A 21,217-nucleotide genomic window follows, 5' to 3' on the forward strand; every position below is an offset into this window, starting at 1 on the left:
ATGTTCCACAAATAAGTGAAACCATATGATAATTGACTTTCTCGGCTTGACTTATTTCACTTAGCATAATCTCCTCCAGTCCCATCCATGTTGATGTAAAAGTTGGGTATTCATCTTTTCTGATGGCTGAGTAATATTCCATTGTATATATGGACCACACCTTCTTTATCCATTCATCTGCTGAAGGGCATCTCGGCTCTTTCCACAGTTTGGCTATTGCGGACGTTGCTACTATGAACATCGGGGTGCATGTGGCCCTTCTTTTCACTACATCTGTGTCTTTGGGGTAAATACCCAGGAGTGCAATTGCTGGGTCATAGGGTAGCTCTATTTTTAAATTTTTGAGGCACCTCCACACTGTTTTCCAAAGTGGCTGTACCAACTTGCATTCCCACCAACAGTGTAAGAGGAACCGGTTCCCCTTTCCCCACAACCTCTCCAACATTTGTTGTTTCTTTCCCTGTCCGTTTTTGCCATTCTAACTGGTGTAAGGTGGTATCTCAGTGTGGTTTTGATTTGGATTTCCCTGATGGCTAATGATGATGAACATTTTTTCATGTGTCTGTTAGCCATGTGTATGTCTTCTTCAAGAATCTTAAGCAGGCTCCATGCCCAGCAGAGAACGACACCAGGCTCAATATCACAACCCTGAGATCATGACCTGAACGAAAATCAAGAGTTAGGCGCTTAACCGACTGAGCCACCCAGGTGCCCCTCATGAATGTATTTCTTTTGCACATCCCTCTTTCCCTAGTCCCCAGTCTCACCCTATCCCCTCCAAATACACATCTTCTATTTATTTTGGGTTGAAAATCTTGTGCTATGCCAAGCACTGTGTAAGGCAGTAGACATACAAAGAGGTGCTCCTCTCAGAAGCCTTACAGTCTAACAGGAGAGAGATAATTGTTATAACTAAGGAGCAATGTACTGCATGCTATAATAAAGGTATATACAAAGCTCTAAGGGAACACAGAGGATATCACAGAGGGAGAAAGTAAATTGCCCTAGTAGAATGATGTGGTAGGGGATAAATTTAAAGGGAGGAAAGGAAAAGGCATTTCAAGTACTGAAAATAACCAGTGCAAAAGAGTAGAAACAATGAAGAACATACACACACACATATAGATATATACACAAACATATATATGTATACATACATACATATAGAGAGAGATACATACACATATATTCACATATATTCATATAAGGTATGATGAGACATTTACAATGATGGCAAACAAACTGGGTATTAAGGATCAGAACCCAGGCATAGAATTGCTGAAAAACAAGAGATTAAATTCAACAAAGGAATCATTGAATAATGATTTCTGGAACAGAGCCCCAGAAACAAAAATATCTGTAGTATTGAGAAGGCTAAGTCCAGATCTTGAGCGGAGCTGAGGAGAAGCAGGCATGGCTGGAGCATGGAGCCACACCACTTCTAACCAAGGGAGTTGGAAGTCTCTAGAATATAAGTAAAATTTTATTTGTCCCTTATCCATGATCATAAAGAACAAAGTTTTTCATAATTCATTGGGCAACAATTCTAAGCTCATCTGGCAACAAAAACTGGCCTCAAAAAATAGGAAGCTATTTATTATCTTTATCTCTTTTAGTATTAATATCTATGAATTTCACTGCAGAAATAAATATTAAATTATTTTATTAGCAGGAACTGTCCCAAACTCCATTAAAAGTGACATGACATGAGGGGTTCCTGGGTGGTTCCATCATTTAAGCATCTGCTTTAGGCTCAGGTCATGATCTCAGGGTCCTGGGATCGGCCCTGCTTTGGTGGGAAGTCTGCTTTTCCCTCTCCCTCTGTCCTCCCCTCCCCGAACCCACTATCTCTCTCTCATAAATAAATCTTAAAAAAAAAAAAAATTGACATGACATGTAATACAGGATTTATGTTCCATACTACCTTAAAAAAATCTGATAAATTCTCAATTCCAAAACACACCTGGCCCCTGGGGTTTTGAATAAGATTCTGTGGACCTTAGATTTTGAGATTCCACAGAATGAGATACAGAAAGAGGTCTCTTGCCCAAGAAAGGTTTTAGAGTTCATGGAAGATCCATTTAGGAACTGTTTTATTAAATGGAGGATAAGCTCTCAGTGCCAAACACATTCTATTATTGACTGCCTTTGTGATCTGTGACAAAGTTTATTTTACTTATATAATATTAGTTAAAAATAAAAAATAAACTGCCAATCATGGACTCTTACATCAACCTTTTTACTCCCCTTATAATGCCAAGAATACCAGGAAAAAAATTGTAAAACAACACTCTCTTTGCCTCCTATAATCTTAATAGATAGTTTCCTGGAATTGTCTATTCAAACAGAAAATTAATTTCCATGCACAGCTGGAAATACCACATTGGCAAGCGAAGAAAACATCAAACACCAGTAGATTAAATAAAAAGTGTAGGAACTATAAAGACTCAACAAAACAGAATTTGCTCAGTAAGATGGTCCTATGAAAATAGCTTTTCACCATTTATTTAATGTAGGAATACATCTCTTAAAGTGAAGTAGCAATAATCAAGGAAGCTTTGGATCCAGAGAAACAATGAGAGGATTATATCACTCAAGCAGTTTTTCTACCGCTGTATAAAAGGAGAAAAGGTTAGCACTTCCCTTGCCAAGGGTGGAGGAGGTCCTTGGGCCTGTACACCATGTATGGGTAAGACACTGCATCGACTTTGTGGTTTCTTGCCATGGCTGGATTTCTTTTTTCTTCACTTTGGGATGATGAAAAAGTTCTAGAGATATATAGTGGTAATGGTTGTGCAATAAAAATGTGAATGTACTTAATGTCACTGAAGTGTACACTCTAAAAGGGTTAAAATGGTCAATTTAATGTTATATATATTTTACTGTGATAAAATATAATTTCAATAATAATCAAAAAGCTCTTGAAGTCAATAAAAAATAGAATAGTCTAGAAGAAACATATGCAACAGGCACAAAAAAATTCAAAACCGGGGAATCCAATAAATACATCGAAAAATGTTCAAAACCACTAAGAAGAATGCAAGTAAAAATGACGACACACGATCACGTGTCATCTTTCAAATTAGTGAAGATTAAAAAGATCAAGGATTTAAAAAAGAAAAAAGGCAGCTTTTCTAGACACACCGACAAGATCGGGTTCTGTATACATGTCGTGCTCCACTGGCTTCAGCCTAATCGGTATCCCTCTTTGGACTGACAACCATCAGGGAAGAGCAGGCTGGTGGTGGGCACCGTCCCTCCCTGACACTGGACCTGCATCGGGCAATGACTTGTATGGCCAATATTCAACTAATAACCAAACTAAACAAAATAATACCCTTTGTACAAACACTTCAAAAACGAGATGGAGAGGCAAAAAACCAAACATCACCTGCAGGAACTGCTCCAAGCAAAAAGCAGTAACCACGTGGGAATGAGAAACCACAATCGGCATCCAGACAGTTGGCCCCCTGGGCTCTGCTGCCTTGATTCTCAAGTTGTCAGGAGAAAAATTAAAAAACCCCAGCATGGACACTTTGTAAAGACCAACAGAGAGAAATTTCAGTAAAAATCAATTTGTTATGAAAGCAAGAGAGAGAAAAACATTCCACGTGGACTTTATCATTGCAGGACTTCAGAACGCATGAAAGGTTGAGTTCAGGAACATTTCTAGACTAAGCGTAATGGAGTTCCAAAGTGACATACTGTGTCACAAAACATGGAGCTCCATCTCTGTTATCTTTGACCAGTGACCCCAAACCACCATGTCCTTCAGTAAACCTGCTGGGATTTCCCACAAGCAAAGTGAGGGATCAATGTAATTAGCTACACACAGGAGGAAGTAATTAGATGGCAAACTACATGGCACAAAGCAGGAGCTCAGTAAATATCTGTTGAACTGAAACACGTGGTAGAAGCTAATAAACATGACTTGTATCTATTGATGGAATTTATTAGATTGTTATTCCAACTTTCCACAAAACTTAACTTAGGGGGAATACGGGCTTTATCCATAGAGCAAGCTGGAAAGGTTCTACTCTTTTCCACCTGGCATCACCAGTGCAACCAACCTCCCAGCATGGTGCTCCTAGGCTTAGTGAGGATTCACTTCCCCAGATCAGCATCTCTGACTCGCTTTCTAGTGACAAAAATACAGAAATTTTTAAGTATGGGGTAAAACATAAATGATGCAAAGGTGATCAAAACGAAGATTCTAACAGAAGACAGACCTGATACTACATAAGCCACCTCAGTGAGACCCACTCAAATAAACCGGAAGCCAGCCTCTTTTAATACCCTATCTGAGGAATGAGAGGACTCACTCAGTCACTTCCAATCTTCCTCAACTTCCACTCAACACTGAAAATGCATTTCACATTAAATGAAGTGTATTTATACATATATAGAAACAGACTTATCTATACAAAATGCAAACTTCATTTTCACAAATTAATACTTAATCTTACAATGCACATGGCACCCTGGTATCTTGTAATGTGGTTTATTCTATTCCATTGTTTAACTGCAACCTATGACATTGATTCTATCGCCCAATAAGAGTTCATGACATGCAGAAAACACAGGACTAGATGATTTCTTTCCAGCTCATTAAAAGAAAAATCATGATTTTACTTAGAAGCAATCTAAAAATATCCACCACTCCTAAATACTAGCTCCTCAATAATCTTTCTAAAGCTAATTCCTGAGTGAAATGACATAATCCCTGTAACATTTTTGCCTTCTCTTCTTCCTCACAATAAATATCCATGACCCTTTCCACTCAGAAGTCTTTAAAAGTGATTTTCCCAGGATGTACGACTACTGCCACATCTCATGACAGAGGTGAATGCAAGGGATTTTGCCAAAAAAAAAAAAAAAAGTTAGACATCTACCAAAGGAACTCTCTTAGCCCGTAATAAAGTACATTTGAATCTTGGTAAACCACCAGGCAGTCACTAACCAAAAGTCAAAATGGAACTCAGGCAGCAGCAGCAAACTCCATAAATCTTGATTTTAATTAAATGAAAGATATTTCATAGTAGTTGCATTCTCCCTTCAAAACTACAGAATTTGTTCCCTGAAATAAAATTATTCTAACTTTCTAGAATAGCATCTTTGTCACTGTTGTAGATTTTCTTAATTGGATGCCTTCTGTTGCAAGACCCCCCACTTCATCCCACCTCATTTTCACCATCTTTAGTAATGCCCCAAATTTGTGGGTGTGCAGGAATCTCTGGTGAAAAATGAGCTGGCTTTGAGTCAAACAATACTTCCCAATCACGACTGGGTTTTTTTCAGTACATAGCTAGGGAAAGGTCTTGTTTACTTCTTCCCATTATAGCTGAAAAACCATCTAAAACATTGTCTCCTCAAAGGCATTACAATCTAGACATGGAATGCTAATAACAGCATCGTTTGTGCTTGTCAATGATTTCAAAATGCTTTATCTTGTAAACCTTCTCTTGATTTCTAAGTCTACAGGGTAAAGAAGAAATAAATTCCACATGTATTTAATAGTATCTGGATATTTTATTCATTACAGTTTACAAAATAAAATGGAAAGCCTCGAAGTTTTAACTTTAAAAAGCACTTCAATTCATAAATATGAAAGAAATATTAATGTCAAAAAATTAGGTCCATTGTAATCCTGTAATCAAAGCAATCTGTGTCTTTTCCAAACTTGGCAAGACACATTTTTATTTTTAATTTTTGAACTACTAATTCTAGAGGAAAAACAAACACCATTAACTTCCTCTTCAGTCACTAGCTGTCTGTGCCATGTGTTTTTATCACTTCCTGCCACAAGGAAATACGTTTGAAACAAAGAATGATATTCAAAAGAGAGTTCTTAGGGTGATTCTACAGTCATTCTTTCAGGAATTGAGAAACAGTATAAACATATTTAAATAAATAGAGTGATAAAACTATTCAGAAACCCTTCACATTTCTTCCATTATGTGATAATCCTCAAACAAGTCTGCCAAGATTATTTGAGAATAAACTGAGTTGGTCAAGTTAAACAACTTTCCTTCACTAACACAGCTAATAAATGGCAGAGCTAGAATCTAAATCCACTGTTTCACACCCAACCTCATGGTGAAAATTATATCCCACTGTTTTCCCTATGAACCTTATGATCAAACTGTAGGTTTTTATTTTAGGTTTTATTTTAGTCTATTTGTCTAAACCATCATGGGTTTTTGTGTATGAGCAGGGAGGAGAGCCTTCACTGAGGCTATAGATGATGAGAAGAACATGAAGATGGATTCTACCTCCTCAAGTGGTGTTCTACACTTATTTATTGAGTCCTCTGTTTTAGGTAGTACACTAAATACTGGGGATCCTAAACAAAGATGTAAATTACAGCTCTTACTCTAAGCAATCTGTAAGAAATTTAGAAAGGGAACTGTTTTAGTCTGTTCAGGTTGCTATGACAAAAGACTGGGTGGTTTAAACAACAAAATTTTTTTTCCTCTCATGGTTCTAGAAGCTGGAAGTCCAAGATCAAGGTGCTGGCAGACTGGGTGTCTAGTAAGAGTCCTCTTCCTCATTTGTAGATGACTACCTTCTTGCTGCATGCTCACATGGCCTTTCTTGGTACATGCTCATGGAAGGAGATCTTTCTTCTTCTTCCTGTAAGGGCACTAATCCCATCATGAGAGTCCTACTCTCCTGACCTAATCTAAACCTAATTATCTCCCAAGGGCCCCCATCTAAATACCAATACCTTGGGACCTAGAGCTTCAACATACGAATTTTGGGGTGACATAAACATTCAGCCCATAACAGGAACCCAACATGCAAAACAACTCATCACGATTAGTTTGATATATGTAATTCCACAAATATTATCACTTAATTACATTCCATAAATATTTATTGATCGTGAAAGGGAAGTAAATTTTTGACAGTGAATGAAATCCATGAGATAAATAATCTTCATATTTCACAAATGAGAAAACTATGGTTCAGAAATGATCATTTGTTCAAAACCAAAAAGTGAACAAGTGAGGGAGACTGGACTTACACATGAATCTACCTAGCTTCAAAGCTCAGCCTCTTTCTACTACAACAGCAGAGCTGTAACCAAGGGCAACAAAAGCCTTCCTCACTGCCTCTTCTAGGATGTGTATAGTATGGCTCTCCCTACCAAGAAAGAGAGTAGCTCCAAGAGCCAGGTACACACACACACAGCATGTACAAATCCTCTGAATAAGAGATGACTAAGGCCTGAATGCTGATACAATAAAAGCAGGTCAGGGAACTAATTAAGGGCACATATCCTAAATTAGCCTGTCCCACCTGCAAAAGAGAACATTCTACCTAGTAAAATGGTAAAGCCACTGATTTCATGGCAGACATAGTACCACTATAATTCTCAAAAAATATTTCATAAGCTGAGTAACAAGAGAATAAAGATACATACATATTTGAAAGTTTAAATCAATATAAAAAAGTATTTTATTTTATTTATTTTTAAAGATTTTATTTATTTCTTTGACCGAGAGAGAGCACAAGTAGGCAGAGCAGCAGGCAGAGGGAGAAGGAAAAGCAGACCTGCTGAGCAGGGAGCCCGATGTGGGGCTCGATCCCAGGACCCTGGAACCATGACCTGAGCCGAAGGCAGTCGCTTAACCGACTGAGCTACCCAGGCGCCCCTAAAAAAGTATTTCAATGGTGAAGCAAACCAACCTAGGATGGAGACACAGATCTTATTTATCTTTCTTCAGCTCTGAGAAAATCACTGTGACTCAGTGAACATCAAGACTGTAGCAAAATTTTAAGGGTATACATCTTTTCTGGCACTTTGCATAGTAGGTTCTTAATAAATATGCTGTGAATGAATGGATGCAGACGAGAAAAGAATGAAGGAGGATTCAGATTAATTGGTCACATTCAGAATGTATAAATATGTATCTCATTTTACTTAGGGGATTTGAAATGATTTCTTCACCTTCCAGTTGAACGTCTACCGATACTTACTTTCAAGTCTAATGTGTACAATAGCCAAAGGGGCTTGATTTTTTTGTTTTCCAAAACAAAACAACTGCATGCTACTATTTTACTTGCAATTTTTAAAATTTGGGGTTCAGGGGCACCTGGGTGGCTCAGTCGTTAAGCGTCTGCCTTTGGCTCAGGTCATGATCCTGGGGTCCTGGGATTGAGCCCCGCATCGGGCTCCCTGCTCCGCAGGAAGCCTGCTTCTCCCTCTCCCACTCCCTCTGCTTGTGTTCCCTCTCTCACTGTCTCTCTCTCTGTCAAATAAATAAAATCTTAAAAAAAAAAAAAAAGAAATTTGGGGTTCATAAAAAGAGAATAAAGAAATCTGTAACTATGCAGTGTGATAATATACAAAATCTTAAAAACGAGGTAATTTTGCTTATTTGTGGTGCAGGTTAGGAAGGATCAAGAAAAAAGAAAAGCAGTGGTCTTTAATTCAATGTACTATTTAACAGCCATTTCAATGATAATGTAGAGGTTTTACAGAACAATATCTCTACTCCATCTTACGTTCTACTCATTGTTTTTCTCTTATTTCATAATCTTATTGTTAATGTCTTTTATCTTGTAATATTGGGAATCTTCTTGTAACCCAGTTTATATCATTTCTTGGAAAGACAAGCCGTGTGTGTGTATGCATCCATCCACACACACACACACACACATATTCACATACATTTATATAAATGCCCATAATTATTTATGCATACATGTAATTATATACAATTACATATGTATATGTCTCTCTCCTGGGTGTGTTTTCTCTCTCTCTCCCCCTCCCTCCCTCATATATATATATATATATATGATCATATATAAATTAGAAATCATACCTAATTATATACATATCATACATATATAATTTGGAAATGAGATAATCCATATATTAACTAAACATTTATTTACAAGTTAATCTCCTTTATATGTTCTATATACGCTCACATAAAAATATCTCAGGCTCACACAAATCTGAGAATATCACCTCTCTCAAGAATTCACTTTAATTAATGTGTCTTTGGGTTTTTTGGCACTTGGTTTGCACCTCAGTGATGTGTGTAAAAGGGTGGCCAGGAGAACCCAGTATAACTGTCACAATGTCAGGCAGTACTGACTGATTTCCTAAACACTCAGTGGTAGCAAGAGCCTAAGGTGGTTACAACTATGCCCCTGTGCTCTGAGACTATCAGAGGACCAGCAGATTTCACCATACCTCATCAGGCCTCACAGATCCCCAGGATTCTGCTAGGTAGGTTCAAGTGGGGCCTGAGAACTTGAATATTAATAAGCCCCAGTTGATGCTTATCAGACAAGCCTGAAAAACACTGTTATCAATCTGGGAAGGGGCACATTGAGAGAGAAGGCCAGAAATGTGGTTTGCCCTATACCACAGACTCTAGAAATGTTTTACGAGTACTGCCATTTTTTATAGACCATGGCAAGCCATGGAGATTTTTGATAAAGGAAATGATTAGATTTGTGCTTTAGCAGGAGTGCTTTACTAGGCAGTGTTGTACAATTAGGCTGAATGGAGGAGAGACCAAAAATAGAGAGAGTAGTTGGAAGCCTATGACAATAGTTGTAGCCAGAAGTAATGAATGCTAAAGGTTGGCAACAAAAACGGAAAACAGAGTCAATCAAAATTCCAAGCCAACTTGATGTGGAGGGGAATAGAGTGAGAGTGTCAAAAATGGCACCACTGTTTTAAGCACAGGTGACTAAGGAGATACCTCTGATGCTCATAGAAAGAAAAAAGGTCAAAAGGATTTAGACTAGGTGCAGAATGAGTAAATGAATTCATAAATGCGTGATTAAAAGAAAGACGATTTGCAAGGAGAGGAAATGGGGTTTTAACCCCAGTTCTACCATCTCCTTGCTAGGAGGTGCTGGACACATCATTTAAGCTCTCTAAACCTAGTAAACTCGTTTATAAATAATGCTAATAAAACATATTCTGCAGGATCACGGTGAAGATTAAATGAGACCATATGTAACACTTGATCCTTAGTTTATGCTTAACAGACAATTTCAGTTTTTGCCTGCTTTTATTTTCACTGACTTTTACTTCCGACGACTTAAAACCATTTCAGGCACATAGCAGTCACTCAATATACACTTGTTGAATGAATGAATTACTACTGCTATTACAATTCTATTGAAGAATGAAAAACGATCCTGGGATTTGGCCATTAGACAGTAATTGGTGCACTCAGAGACTGCTTAAATGCCTAGGGGTTTTGAACACTCAGATGAAATAAAAGTCCAAGTGTTTGTTCTGGTGAGGACATTTGAAATCAAGTGGTACTGCAGAACAAAAGTTTCTTCCAGTTTCATTCATTTGTTTGTTGTTGTTTTTTTTTTATTCTCATGTTAAATAAATAAAGGCTTCCAGTTAGAAAAGAAAAATCTGCTTTATTAACATAACAGTTTTAAAAACACCTTATCCTTTATTTAGAATTTCTACAGTATATTATCTCATATGATCTTCAGCCCCTTGAGTTAAAGAATTCGGTTACTACTATCTTCATTTCTATTTTAAAGAAGAGAAAACAGATTCAGGAAAGTTGAGTGACTTTTAGGGCCTGAGTGCATGAGTGTCAGAAGCAGGAATTACACTGAGATCTTTTGTTCACAAGTTTGCTGAGCTTTCCACTACCCACACTCATCAAGCCCATTCATGTTATTCCAGATGAGCTCTCTTCCATGCTTCCTCCCACACTAAGTTTTCCCTCCTACAATTTGGAAGTGAAGTGCGGGGAAGAGTCTTGTGAGCCTGAGGAAGTTGTAAGAATACTGCTCCTTCTTCAAAACCCTGCCAGCGCCAAAGAGCACCCATCCTCCTGCTAGGCCAGTGCCTGTCAAGACTGCTAACACCACAGTGTACCTGTTCCTTGTTAGCTTCAACAGAAAAATCTACTGTTCTCCTGGGAAATATCAGGACTGTCTCTTTGGAAAGCTTTCCTGTAAAGACACACAGCTTTAAGTCTGATCTTAACCAATTGGTTAAACAGAAAAATTTGTCTTCATATTGGGTTACTGTTACTTTGTACCATTGCTCATGGTGTTGACTGCTTGAGTTCACATCCCGGCCCTATCCCTAAGTAGATGCACAACCTTGGACATCTATCTTATCTATGTCTCTGAGAGTGGTTTCTCAGAAATCTTTAAAACAGGGATTCTAGAAAATAGCCTTACTCCATAGGGTTTTCACTATAATTAAATGAGATACCATATATAAAGCTTTGGAACACTTAGAATTTGAAATATAATAAACATTCAATACATTGTCATTGTTATTCAGCAAGGTGTGTTATGTTAGTCTTACAGAGAAAGTAGTTCAGGCCCAGAATGAACAAGATACTTTGCACAAAGTAACCAAACATCACTTTGTAACAGAAATCATGCCTTCTTTATGGGAAAAAAATGCACAAGATAATCAATGAATTTCCATTAACTGAAACTGCCACATTCATTCCACCATTTTGAATTATTCATTTGTAAATTAGCGTACATTTTCAGTTCATAAATTGGAATGATGAGGGGGGGAACAGCAAGACCCACAGTTAAGATTCAAAAATCTTAAAAAAAAGTGAGTTTAGAAACATGGAATAAGAGCTTTTTTAAGCACATAAATACATATTCTCACGTATCCTTGTAACAATTAATATCTAAATGAAATTAATTTGTATCCTTTCAAAATAGAACTAAAAATATAGAACTAAGATTTCAGTTTTCATAACTAATAAGACAGTATTTCCTTTTATAGAAAGTATATGTCATTTCCTAAAGGGTAAGAATTTTATATTTATTTACTTTCTCTTGCTCTTTTGTACTTCTCTGATGTTTCTTTTCATAGTGGTTTTCAACATTGGTTGCATATTATAATCACTTAAGAGGTTTAAATTAATACCCATACCCAGGGCTAACAAGAAGTCCAGTTAAATCAAAATTGTTGAGGTTGAGGGTCCCAGTTCAGATTTTGGGGGTTTTTTTTGTTGTTGTTTTTTTAAGCTCTACAGATGACTTTAAGGCATGGCCCAAACCGAGAATCACTGGCTTGCCCTGTGTCTTTCAAACAGAATGATGGACATTTTTGCCTTGTTAATTGCTGTCTGTAAATAAGTTGTTTTACTTCAAACCATAAAACTGCTTATTCTGAAAGGCAATCTAGACCTTTAATGCAAATTAGATTTCCCTTGATTCTAATTCTTTTATGAGAGTCCCATTCCATTAATTTTCCTAATAAAGTTAGGTGGGATGAGTTATATAAGAAGACCACATTATACACAGCACTCAATTACAGCATTAGAAAAAAAATAAGACAGACAGGTTACAGATTAGGGCTCTGTTATACTTTTTTAAGAGTTTAGGTATGGTGCTAATTTTGTAATAGTTGAAATTATAAATCAATGAGAAAAATGTGATTCTAAGAAAATCAGCACAAGAAATACAGCCTTATAACATTAAAATATTTGATACAACCATAAAGCTATTCTGAAATCCTTTGTATTCAATACAGGAAACCCCTCTAACAAATAATGCTGGATCCAGATTGTGGACCAGTAGGGGTTAAAAGAACCAGACAAGCATAGGAAGCTTGATCTGGCTATACAGACAGGTAACAAAAAAGAATATAATTTATATATTTCAACAGCAATAATTTTATTTTTTTTCCTGGGTTGTTTCATAGGGCTGCATATGGAAGGAAATGAAATTCCAGGCACACTCCGAGAGAAGCAGGAGAAAGACATCCAACAGCCAAGACACATCACCATTTGTGTGTTATTTATCCTTTCAATAACTTAGTTTACCAGTGATTTAAAACAACAAAAATACTGAACTACTCTACAAATCCTCTTACACTGGCATAACCTCTCTACAGAGCAGCCGTTTTCCACTGGGGAAAACATTGAGGAAGGTGGAAAAATGGAATCCAACAAAGATCCCAAGGATCTGAAACTAAATCAGGCTCACTAATACAGGAAAGAGAAGAAAGGGTTTAGATTTGTCTCTTTTGAGTCACTGTAGTTAAGTAGAACCTTAAGCACAGGTTGAAAAATTTAGGATGGAAAGATGGGTTCATTTGCTTCCTTAAATATCTGAGGAAGTTTTGTTTGGTTTGGTTTTTTTAATGAATCCTGTGTTAAGCGACCAGCAGCCTTAAAGAAGGATAAGATACTGTCCCTGAAAGTTTCAGTGTGGCTTAGTCCTTGGCCCTTTCCTCCTCTTCTCCTTTTTTCATCTTTTAATTAATAACGTCATGCTTGCTAATTTAAAGCTACCCATATTTTCAACTGTGACCTTTCTTTAGATGATTCTTAAATTCCTATCTTTGGGACCAATTTCTCTTCATCAGCTCTACATCTCAAGCTAGCCTCCTGACAATTAGCAGAACTGTGGTTAAGAATACATACTGTAGGGTCACCCATGTGACTCAAGTCGGTTAAGTGTCTGCCTTTAGCTGGGGTCGTGATCTCGGGGTTCTGAGACTGGCCTGGCCTAACTGGCTCCCTGCTCAGCAGGGAGTCTGTTTCTCCCTCTCCCCCTGCCCCTCCCCCTACTCGTGCTCGCCTGCTCTCTCTCAAATAAATAAAATCTTAAAAAAAAAAAAAAGAATATACACTCTAGAATTAGGATACCTAGATCTGAGTCCTAGATTTGTTCCACTCAATTTACTGTAAGACCTTGATAGAGCAAGAAGATACTTACCTCTCAAGGTCTCAACATCCCTATCTGTAAAGTAGGGATAAGAAGAGTACCTACACCACAAGACTTACGAAAAGAGCTCCATGAAATAAAGAAAATATCGTAATGAAGCCCCTTGCTTGTAGAAAAACTTCAGCAAAAGTTCACTATCTTTTCTACCAATATCACTCACATTAATTCTATTATCATTCTTGAACTTCATAATTACTTTTGTTACTTCCTACTGTGCTTTTCTGTCTTCCAGTAAATCACCATATCCTAGCTATTCTTCTTTTGAAACACTTAAAATAAAACTTTCCCCTCCATTTCTATTTTTCTCACTGAAGCCTGCTCCTAATATTTACAGGACTTAGATTAAAATTGCAGACGGAGGTCCAGCTATCATGTTTCTGAAATTTTAAAAAGTATATATCAACCTATCAGCTGTCAAATAAAATTTGTTCTACCCTACTACCGTTGAAATGGCTTAGAAGACCAGGTTTAAATTTAGATTTTTCAGATGCTTCTGGATTCCAGGCCAGAAAGTCTGAGCAGAAGAAAATGTGGTACCTAAATGTAGACCCCCGGCCCTTGCCTCCAGCCATGACCACCCCCACCTCCCCTAAGCTTATCTACCCAATCTTTTGAAATCTTACCCATCTATCAGGGACATTTCAAATACTTCCTACATTCCCCTTGAGCCAGATATGATCTCACCCTCCTCTGAGTATCCAAATTATTTTGTTTGTACATATCTTAATGGAACTTAAAGCATTCTGTCTTACATTTTTAACAATACTCGTGCCTTTGCTCTCCTAGTTACAGGTCACTTCTACTTGACCAGAGATTCTCTGTGCTCAATGCCAGCAGCATGTTAGAATTTCTTGATGAGCCTTTAAAAAAAAAAAAAAAAGACCTCTAGGCTCCACCCAAAATCAAGTATGAGGTGCAGTGGGGAGCAGGCAAGGATATTTTTTCTAAAGCTCTATTGTTATGTTGACATGCAGCAAGGGTTGATAAGAATTGTGTAAGATTATAAATTCCTCAGAGGGCAAGGTCTATGCTTTATTTTGTACTCAACAAATTCTTTGGAATTGAATTTAAGCTGATACATGTTTTCCCTCCTGCAAAAACACTTTCTGGTCCACAGGCTGCACATAACCTCTATAGTTACTGAAATAATTTATGAGCACTGAGGCGTGATGGTGACTTATGTTCTAGAATTATGTAAAAGGAAACATACAAAGAATTAATCTTATGGCCTGGATCAAACTATCTCTTTTACCTCTCTGTGTTTACTCTGTGTGGTACATCTTATCGACAAAATAATGAACTTATTAAAAGTATGGTCAGTGTGTTATTCTTAATACCTAGCACAGTGTTTGGCATACACTGGGCATGAAATAAAAGTCTGGTGACTGAGTGAATGAATGAACAAACGCATGAACAGAAATTACAAACTGGCAGGATTTGAGAAATTATTTCAGGCAGGTGTGGGGAGGGTGAATAATGACCCCTCAAAAGATACCCATCTCCTCATCCCTGGAACCTATGAATGTTCTCTCATATGTCAAAAAGGGGGGGAGAGGACTTTGCAGATATGATTAAAGATCTTGAGATGGACAGATTATCCTGGATTACCCAGGTGGGCCCTAAATGCAATCACGTGTATCCCTATAAGAGGGAGGCAGAGGGATATTAGACACACACAGAGGAGAAGGCAATGTGTGACCATAAAGGCAGAGACTGGAGTGATGCTGCCATAAACTAAAGCATCAGATGCTAGAAGAGGCAAAGAACAGATTCAGAGGGGGACACACAAGAAGGGGCTGGCAAGGCAAATGGTGTAAAAACGCACCAAAAGGTGAAGCAAGGCAACACAGTCATTTACTATTGGAGGTGGGATAGAGCAGGAAGCTGGCATATAATGAAAAAGAGGGATGGCATAATTCCATTTGCTCAAAAGTGAACAAGCCTGAGAGAGACACAACTAGAAATCGTGACAGAACGTGGAAATGATGGTCTTCTCACCAGTGTGGAAAGACCTACAGACATCAGTGTTCACGGTGACATTCATAAAAGCATAGTTACAGGTCACAGCTGAGAAAAAAGCACAAATTTGTATATAATAATTCCAAATGAACACTAGCTGCTTTAGTATCTCTTTTTTTTCATTTTATTTTATTATGTTATGTTAATCACCATATATTACATCGTTAGTTTTTGATGTAGTGTTCCATGATTCATTGTTTGCTTATAACACCCAGTGCTCCATTCAGTACATGCCCTCTTTAATACCCATCACCAGGCTAACCCAATTCCCCACCCCCTCCCCTCTAGAACCCTCAATTTGTTTCTCAGAGTCCATAGTCTCTCATGGTTCCTCTCCCCCTCCGATTTCCCCCCCTTCATTTTCCCCTTCCTGCTATCTTTTTTTTAAACATATAATGTAGTATTTGTTTCAGAGGTACAGGTCTGTGATTCATCAGTCTTACACAATTCACAGCGCTCACCATAGCACATACCCTCCCCAATGTCCATCACCCAGCCGCCCCATCCCTCCCACCCCCCACCACTCCAGCAACCCTCAGTTTGTTTCCTGAATATCTCTTTTACAATTGTGTCTTTTATGTATTGATATAACAAATTCATGACATATTTTCCAAATAAAGAAACTGGGACGAAGGGAGATTTAGTGAATACCAATAACAGGTAACACTTGTTTCCAGAGCTTCTGTTTAAGTCCTTGGGCTTTTACTAATAACTTCAAATATGCATTTGTATAATTTCTCAGTAACAGATAAGATAACCAAGAATTCAATGAAAAAGATACAGGTTCACTTAGAATTGATGAGTGTGAACACTTTTTTTTAATGGGGTGAGGACAGAGATAGAGAATGATAAAGAATATAAGGAAAGCAGAAGCCAAAGGACCAAACCTCTTCACCTTATATATTGGTTAAGAACATATAACCACAGCAGGATGTAAACATTTCCATAATGACCCTACAGTTATAACAAGCAAAATAAACAATCCAATCTTAACATGTCCCAATTCCCCGAGGACCTCAGGTTCACCTTGTAGTTTAAGAATTAGTCACTCGTTTAGACTGAGGCAAACCCCTGTGGATTCAGGGAGTTTGCGATCAACTAATGGGTTATGGCGTTATTGTCAGTGGATGTTACCCCACAGGAGGCTGGACCATTGCATCACTCAGGGTAAAGACATACTTCTTTTGTGTGTGACAAACAAGAGCCTACCCAAAGAGGTTCCACAGGGAGCTGTGAGGGAAAGAGATGCCGTGCTTACCTGTTCCCCATCTGTTCTTTCCATGATCTTTAGAAAAATGAACTTCCTGGGCAGATACGAAAGCAACCCCACATGACTAGATTCCAAAGTAAGAGATCACTTCATCTATCCAATATCATGCAGCAACAGTGTCAAATAATAAAGCCAAAACACATCTTCCATAGAGACACACATAAAATTTAGGATCCTCATTTAATCTTTATGAAGACTTCAACTATCGTATTAAAGTGCTTACAAGTTCACCATTTTAAATGAGAAGAACTAAAAACATATATAGATTGAAATGTCACAAATTTTAAACCAGCTGTTTTCCTCTATACATATTGCACTGAAGGTCCACAGAAACCTAGTGCATCAAAAACATGACTGCTAATGATACGGTCTGCAAAAAATGCATTAATTTTTTAAAAGTTTAAATGATATAGGACCAATGAATTCTAACTTAAAACAATTTGCTGCTTAACCACAATTCAAAATCCTTTTACTCTTCCCTCTATTCTTAACTACAGTGTGTATTTTTAATGGGGCAGGAGGTAGCTTATAAGTATTGGAACAGGGAGAGGTCCAAGTTACTAAAAGGCAAAAGGCTGGTAGGTCAGTCTCTACCACTGTACTAGGTAAAGCAGCTCCAAACCTGGAGATATCACGTTTGGGGAACCCAATAGGTGGCCACACGTCTCACAAACAGTAACCACCTTATTGCAATGTTTATTGTTCAAGGAATAGGGAAGCCACCCTAGAAAGACAAAAGCTTTTCAGTGGGTAGCTCCTAAACAGGGCAAAAGAACAGCTCAAAACCTTCATGAAGAAGTAAAAGGAAAAGAAAGTCAACAAACAAACAAATAAGAAGAAACAAAGGAAAGGGTCATGATTTACCACAGAGATCAAGCAGCTTCGTTTGGCTCAGATATTTTCAACTCAACTGCTTCCCCTCCCTCCAAAGTAAGTGTATCAGCCTCCTCACAAAATACCCTTTGTTCTTCACTTATTTGGCTCCTTTTATGTGCTAGGCAACATATTAGCTAAATAATCAAGCAACCATGAGTAAAATAATCAATTGTTTTATTTTATATTTTTAAAAAAATCTTAGGGGCGCCTGGGTGGCTCAGTCATTAAGCATCTGCCATTGGCTCAGGTCATGATCCCAGGGTCCTGGGATGGAGCGCCGCATCGGGCTCCCTGCTCGGCGGGAAGTCTGCTTCTCCCTCTCCCACTCCCGCTGCTTGTGTTCCCTCTCTTGCTGTCTCTGTTAAATAAATAAATAAAATCTTAAAAAAAATCTTAGAAAGAGGTCTCTTGCTTTCAAAAAGCTTCGTTTATTACTACGCTATGACTAAGAAAACCCCCGCCTCCAGGAGATAAGATCCATATTTGTCGAGGTAACAGATGTTGGAGGAGCCCAGGATTGCCCAGGAAGGCTTCACAGAAGAATGAGATAGAGCCACGCCTTGAACGATAAATAAAGAAGTGAAGGGGTAGCGGTATGAAGGGCAGGGGGCACTCCCAACAGTGAGAAAGTTGCTTTCAAAGTTCTGCAGGCAGAAGAGTAGGACCTGGGGAAGGCACACAGCTCCATGTGGTGACGAGAACAGGCTCATGGTTTATTGAGGAGGAAAAGAAAGACAAACATGAAAAGGGCATGGGGTCCTTGTGTACCTCAGGGAGAGGTTATGGAGAGTCTCTGACATTTCTCCAATGGGGCAGTAACTTGGATCAGTTAGGCTGAAGGAGAAGGACTCTCATAGGAGAAAACAGACTTGCTACCAAGAAGTTCAGAGCCAAATCTATTCCTTCTCTAGCAACTTTATAGAACTTGAGTGTATGTACCAAGGGCATTTGCTTTATCCATTCTCCCTTCCTTTCTTTCATTTCCTCCTCATTTTATTTTTTTAAAACTTATTATATAAATCCCAAATCCTTCTTGGAGTTAGGCAGGATAAGAGAAAAAGAAAGAAAGAAAACTAAGAAAGGTAGGAAGGCAGATGGGTAGGCGGATTATCAGTTCTCCCAACAGAAGGGAAAATGAACTCTACTTTGACATATTTTATTGAAATTCAGAGATTCGATAGCACACATTATCCAACACAAGATATGGTATGTATTATTTTTCCTCTTTCTATAATTGGCTTCCTGACTTTTTCTACTAATTTCTAGCTCCTTTCACTGAAATACTATTACCTTTAAAATCTGTTTTCTAATTTATTGTTTCACTTTAAACATAAAGCCAAAATAAATATATATTAAATTCTCCATTAAAAATGAAGCACCATATTAATGGCACAAAGATACAGACACATTCAAAAATAACATAAAACAATTTTCATAGCTTTGTGCTTTTATTCTCTTAAAGTAGTTTTCAAAATATCCCTAATTATAATATTTATTTTAATACAGTATATAAATGAGAGGAGACAGGTTTTCAGGAAGAATGATTTCACAATCACAGGATTAATAATTTCTTTCAAAAGACAGTACTCCCTGAATGATAGTAACCATCCCCAAATGCCCATGCCCATGAATACACTGGGCAGACATCGGAGATTCCAGTGACATACCAACAAGTAACTACAAAGACTTTCTATATTTTTTCCTGCCAGATAGAGATTCTAAAAAGAGGGGTTCAAGATAAAGTTCTGGCTGTGTCCATTTGTGCAACAGTCTTAGATCTGCAGAAAGCACTCAGAATCTCAAAATCAGAAAAACATAGGTGAGGTCATCAAACAGCCTTTCCTGTAACAAAAGACCCAGGTGTCACCAGCTCTTGTTACACATGCTTATAGTCTCAGAGAATCCAAACCTGCTAACTGGTTTTTCTCAGTAATTTGTTCCTATGTCATTTCAACATTTCTTTCTAAAGAACAATTCGCTCTGAGGTGAGAGTTAAAAGATGAGTTCCTGCTTAGGTGCCCCTATGATTATCTGCCCTCTCTTAGCACTCACAGAATTCCAAAGACGGCGAAATTATTAGGGCAAATTCCAACTTCAAAGGAAATTCCCCAGTCAGGCCAGTTGCCAATGGAACTATAATATCAATATAAAGAGAAAGTCTTCTTGGAAGTTAAGAGTCTGGGAGAAAAGGTTAATTATGCAGTGCTAACTGAGGAGAACCACCTATCATAAGAGGAAAGAGCTTTATATAATCAAATGCCAGAAAGTTACCATGAAAAAAGACTTAAAACAATTTCACAGACTACCTCAGAGTTCTTCTACTCTCTGTAAATCGGTTATCAGAGTATAAGGAAATATTCACCAATAAATTAAGTCACAAGCCTTTCTTTTTGGTTATTAAAGTAACTCTGAAGCAACTTACAAATCCACACATGAGACATGCATGGATAAAAGGTATTGATCATAATTTGCAAGGATAAGCATGACAAAATCAAAGCCATAATAATGGCTCATCAATTGGAAAGTCAGAATTTTATAGATCTATATAACAAAGACAGAAAGAACCAAGAAAATAAGGGGGATGGGAGACAATTAAAATGTAATTGCAATATGTAAGAAAAAAGAAACATATTTTGCTCATAAAAGAGAACTTTGTGCATTTCTTCAGAACTTAAAGAATTTATTCTTATCTCACTAATGATTTTATTTAACATGGTTCTTTAACTTTCTAACCCTACAACAAATTAGAAGCAATAAATTATAAATGGTGAAGACTGCTGTACATTGACATTCTTAAAACAGATAAAAATTAAATATATAGAAAACCATAGAAAGTAAAGCATTTGTATTTAGTGGAGCTTATGTAGTCCTATATACCTCTGTATTCCCCGAGACTTATTATAGCATTGCAAAACAATCTCACACACAGGTGTATACACACACACACACACACACACACACACACACACACACACACCCCTTTGGTATTATTAACAGCAAATCCTAAAGTATACACAGAAAGAGAAAATTCTGTTAAGGTCCACATACTGTTATAAACTAAAGGCTGTCCATGTGTTTTGTTGAGGTACTAATATTTTCTCCTGGATCTACAAAAAACTAAAGCCTAGCATTGTTTTATAATTGTGTTCATGAAAAGATCAGTGTAAAACAAGTGTTTAACAACCACTGCCTACTTGACCTAGATTTTCATAATATTTCAAACTACAAAGCTGTTTAAAAATGTGATGCCAATATGCAATAAAGAGCAAATATAAGAATGGCAAATATTAAATTACTTCTTCCTTGGCATATACATAACTATAATTTCAGATAAAC

At 37.5% G+C, this 21,217-nt stretch overlaps 1 protein-coding gene and 1 pseudogene across 4 annotated transcripts in view; one reads left to right on the forward strand and one right to left on the reverse strand.

The window, feature by feature from the left end:
* HDAC9 (histone deacetylase 9) overlaps positions 1–21,217 on the reverse strand; it is a 901,117-nt gene that overhangs the window by 806,179 nt on the left and 73,721 nt on the right. The window lies entirely within an intron of this gene.
* Positions 2,610–2,719, forward strand: LOC115939562 (U6atac minor spliceosomal RNA; annotated as a pseudogene).

This window comes from Leptonychotes weddellii, chromosome 12, assembly GCF_054177405.1.
Source record: "Leptonychotes weddellii isolate Sample4059 chromosome 12, ASM5417740v2, whole genome shotgun sequence".
Classification (NCBI taxonomy): domain Eukaryota; kingdom Metazoa; phylum Chordata; class Mammalia; order Carnivora; family Phocidae; genus Leptonychotes; species Leptonychotes weddellii.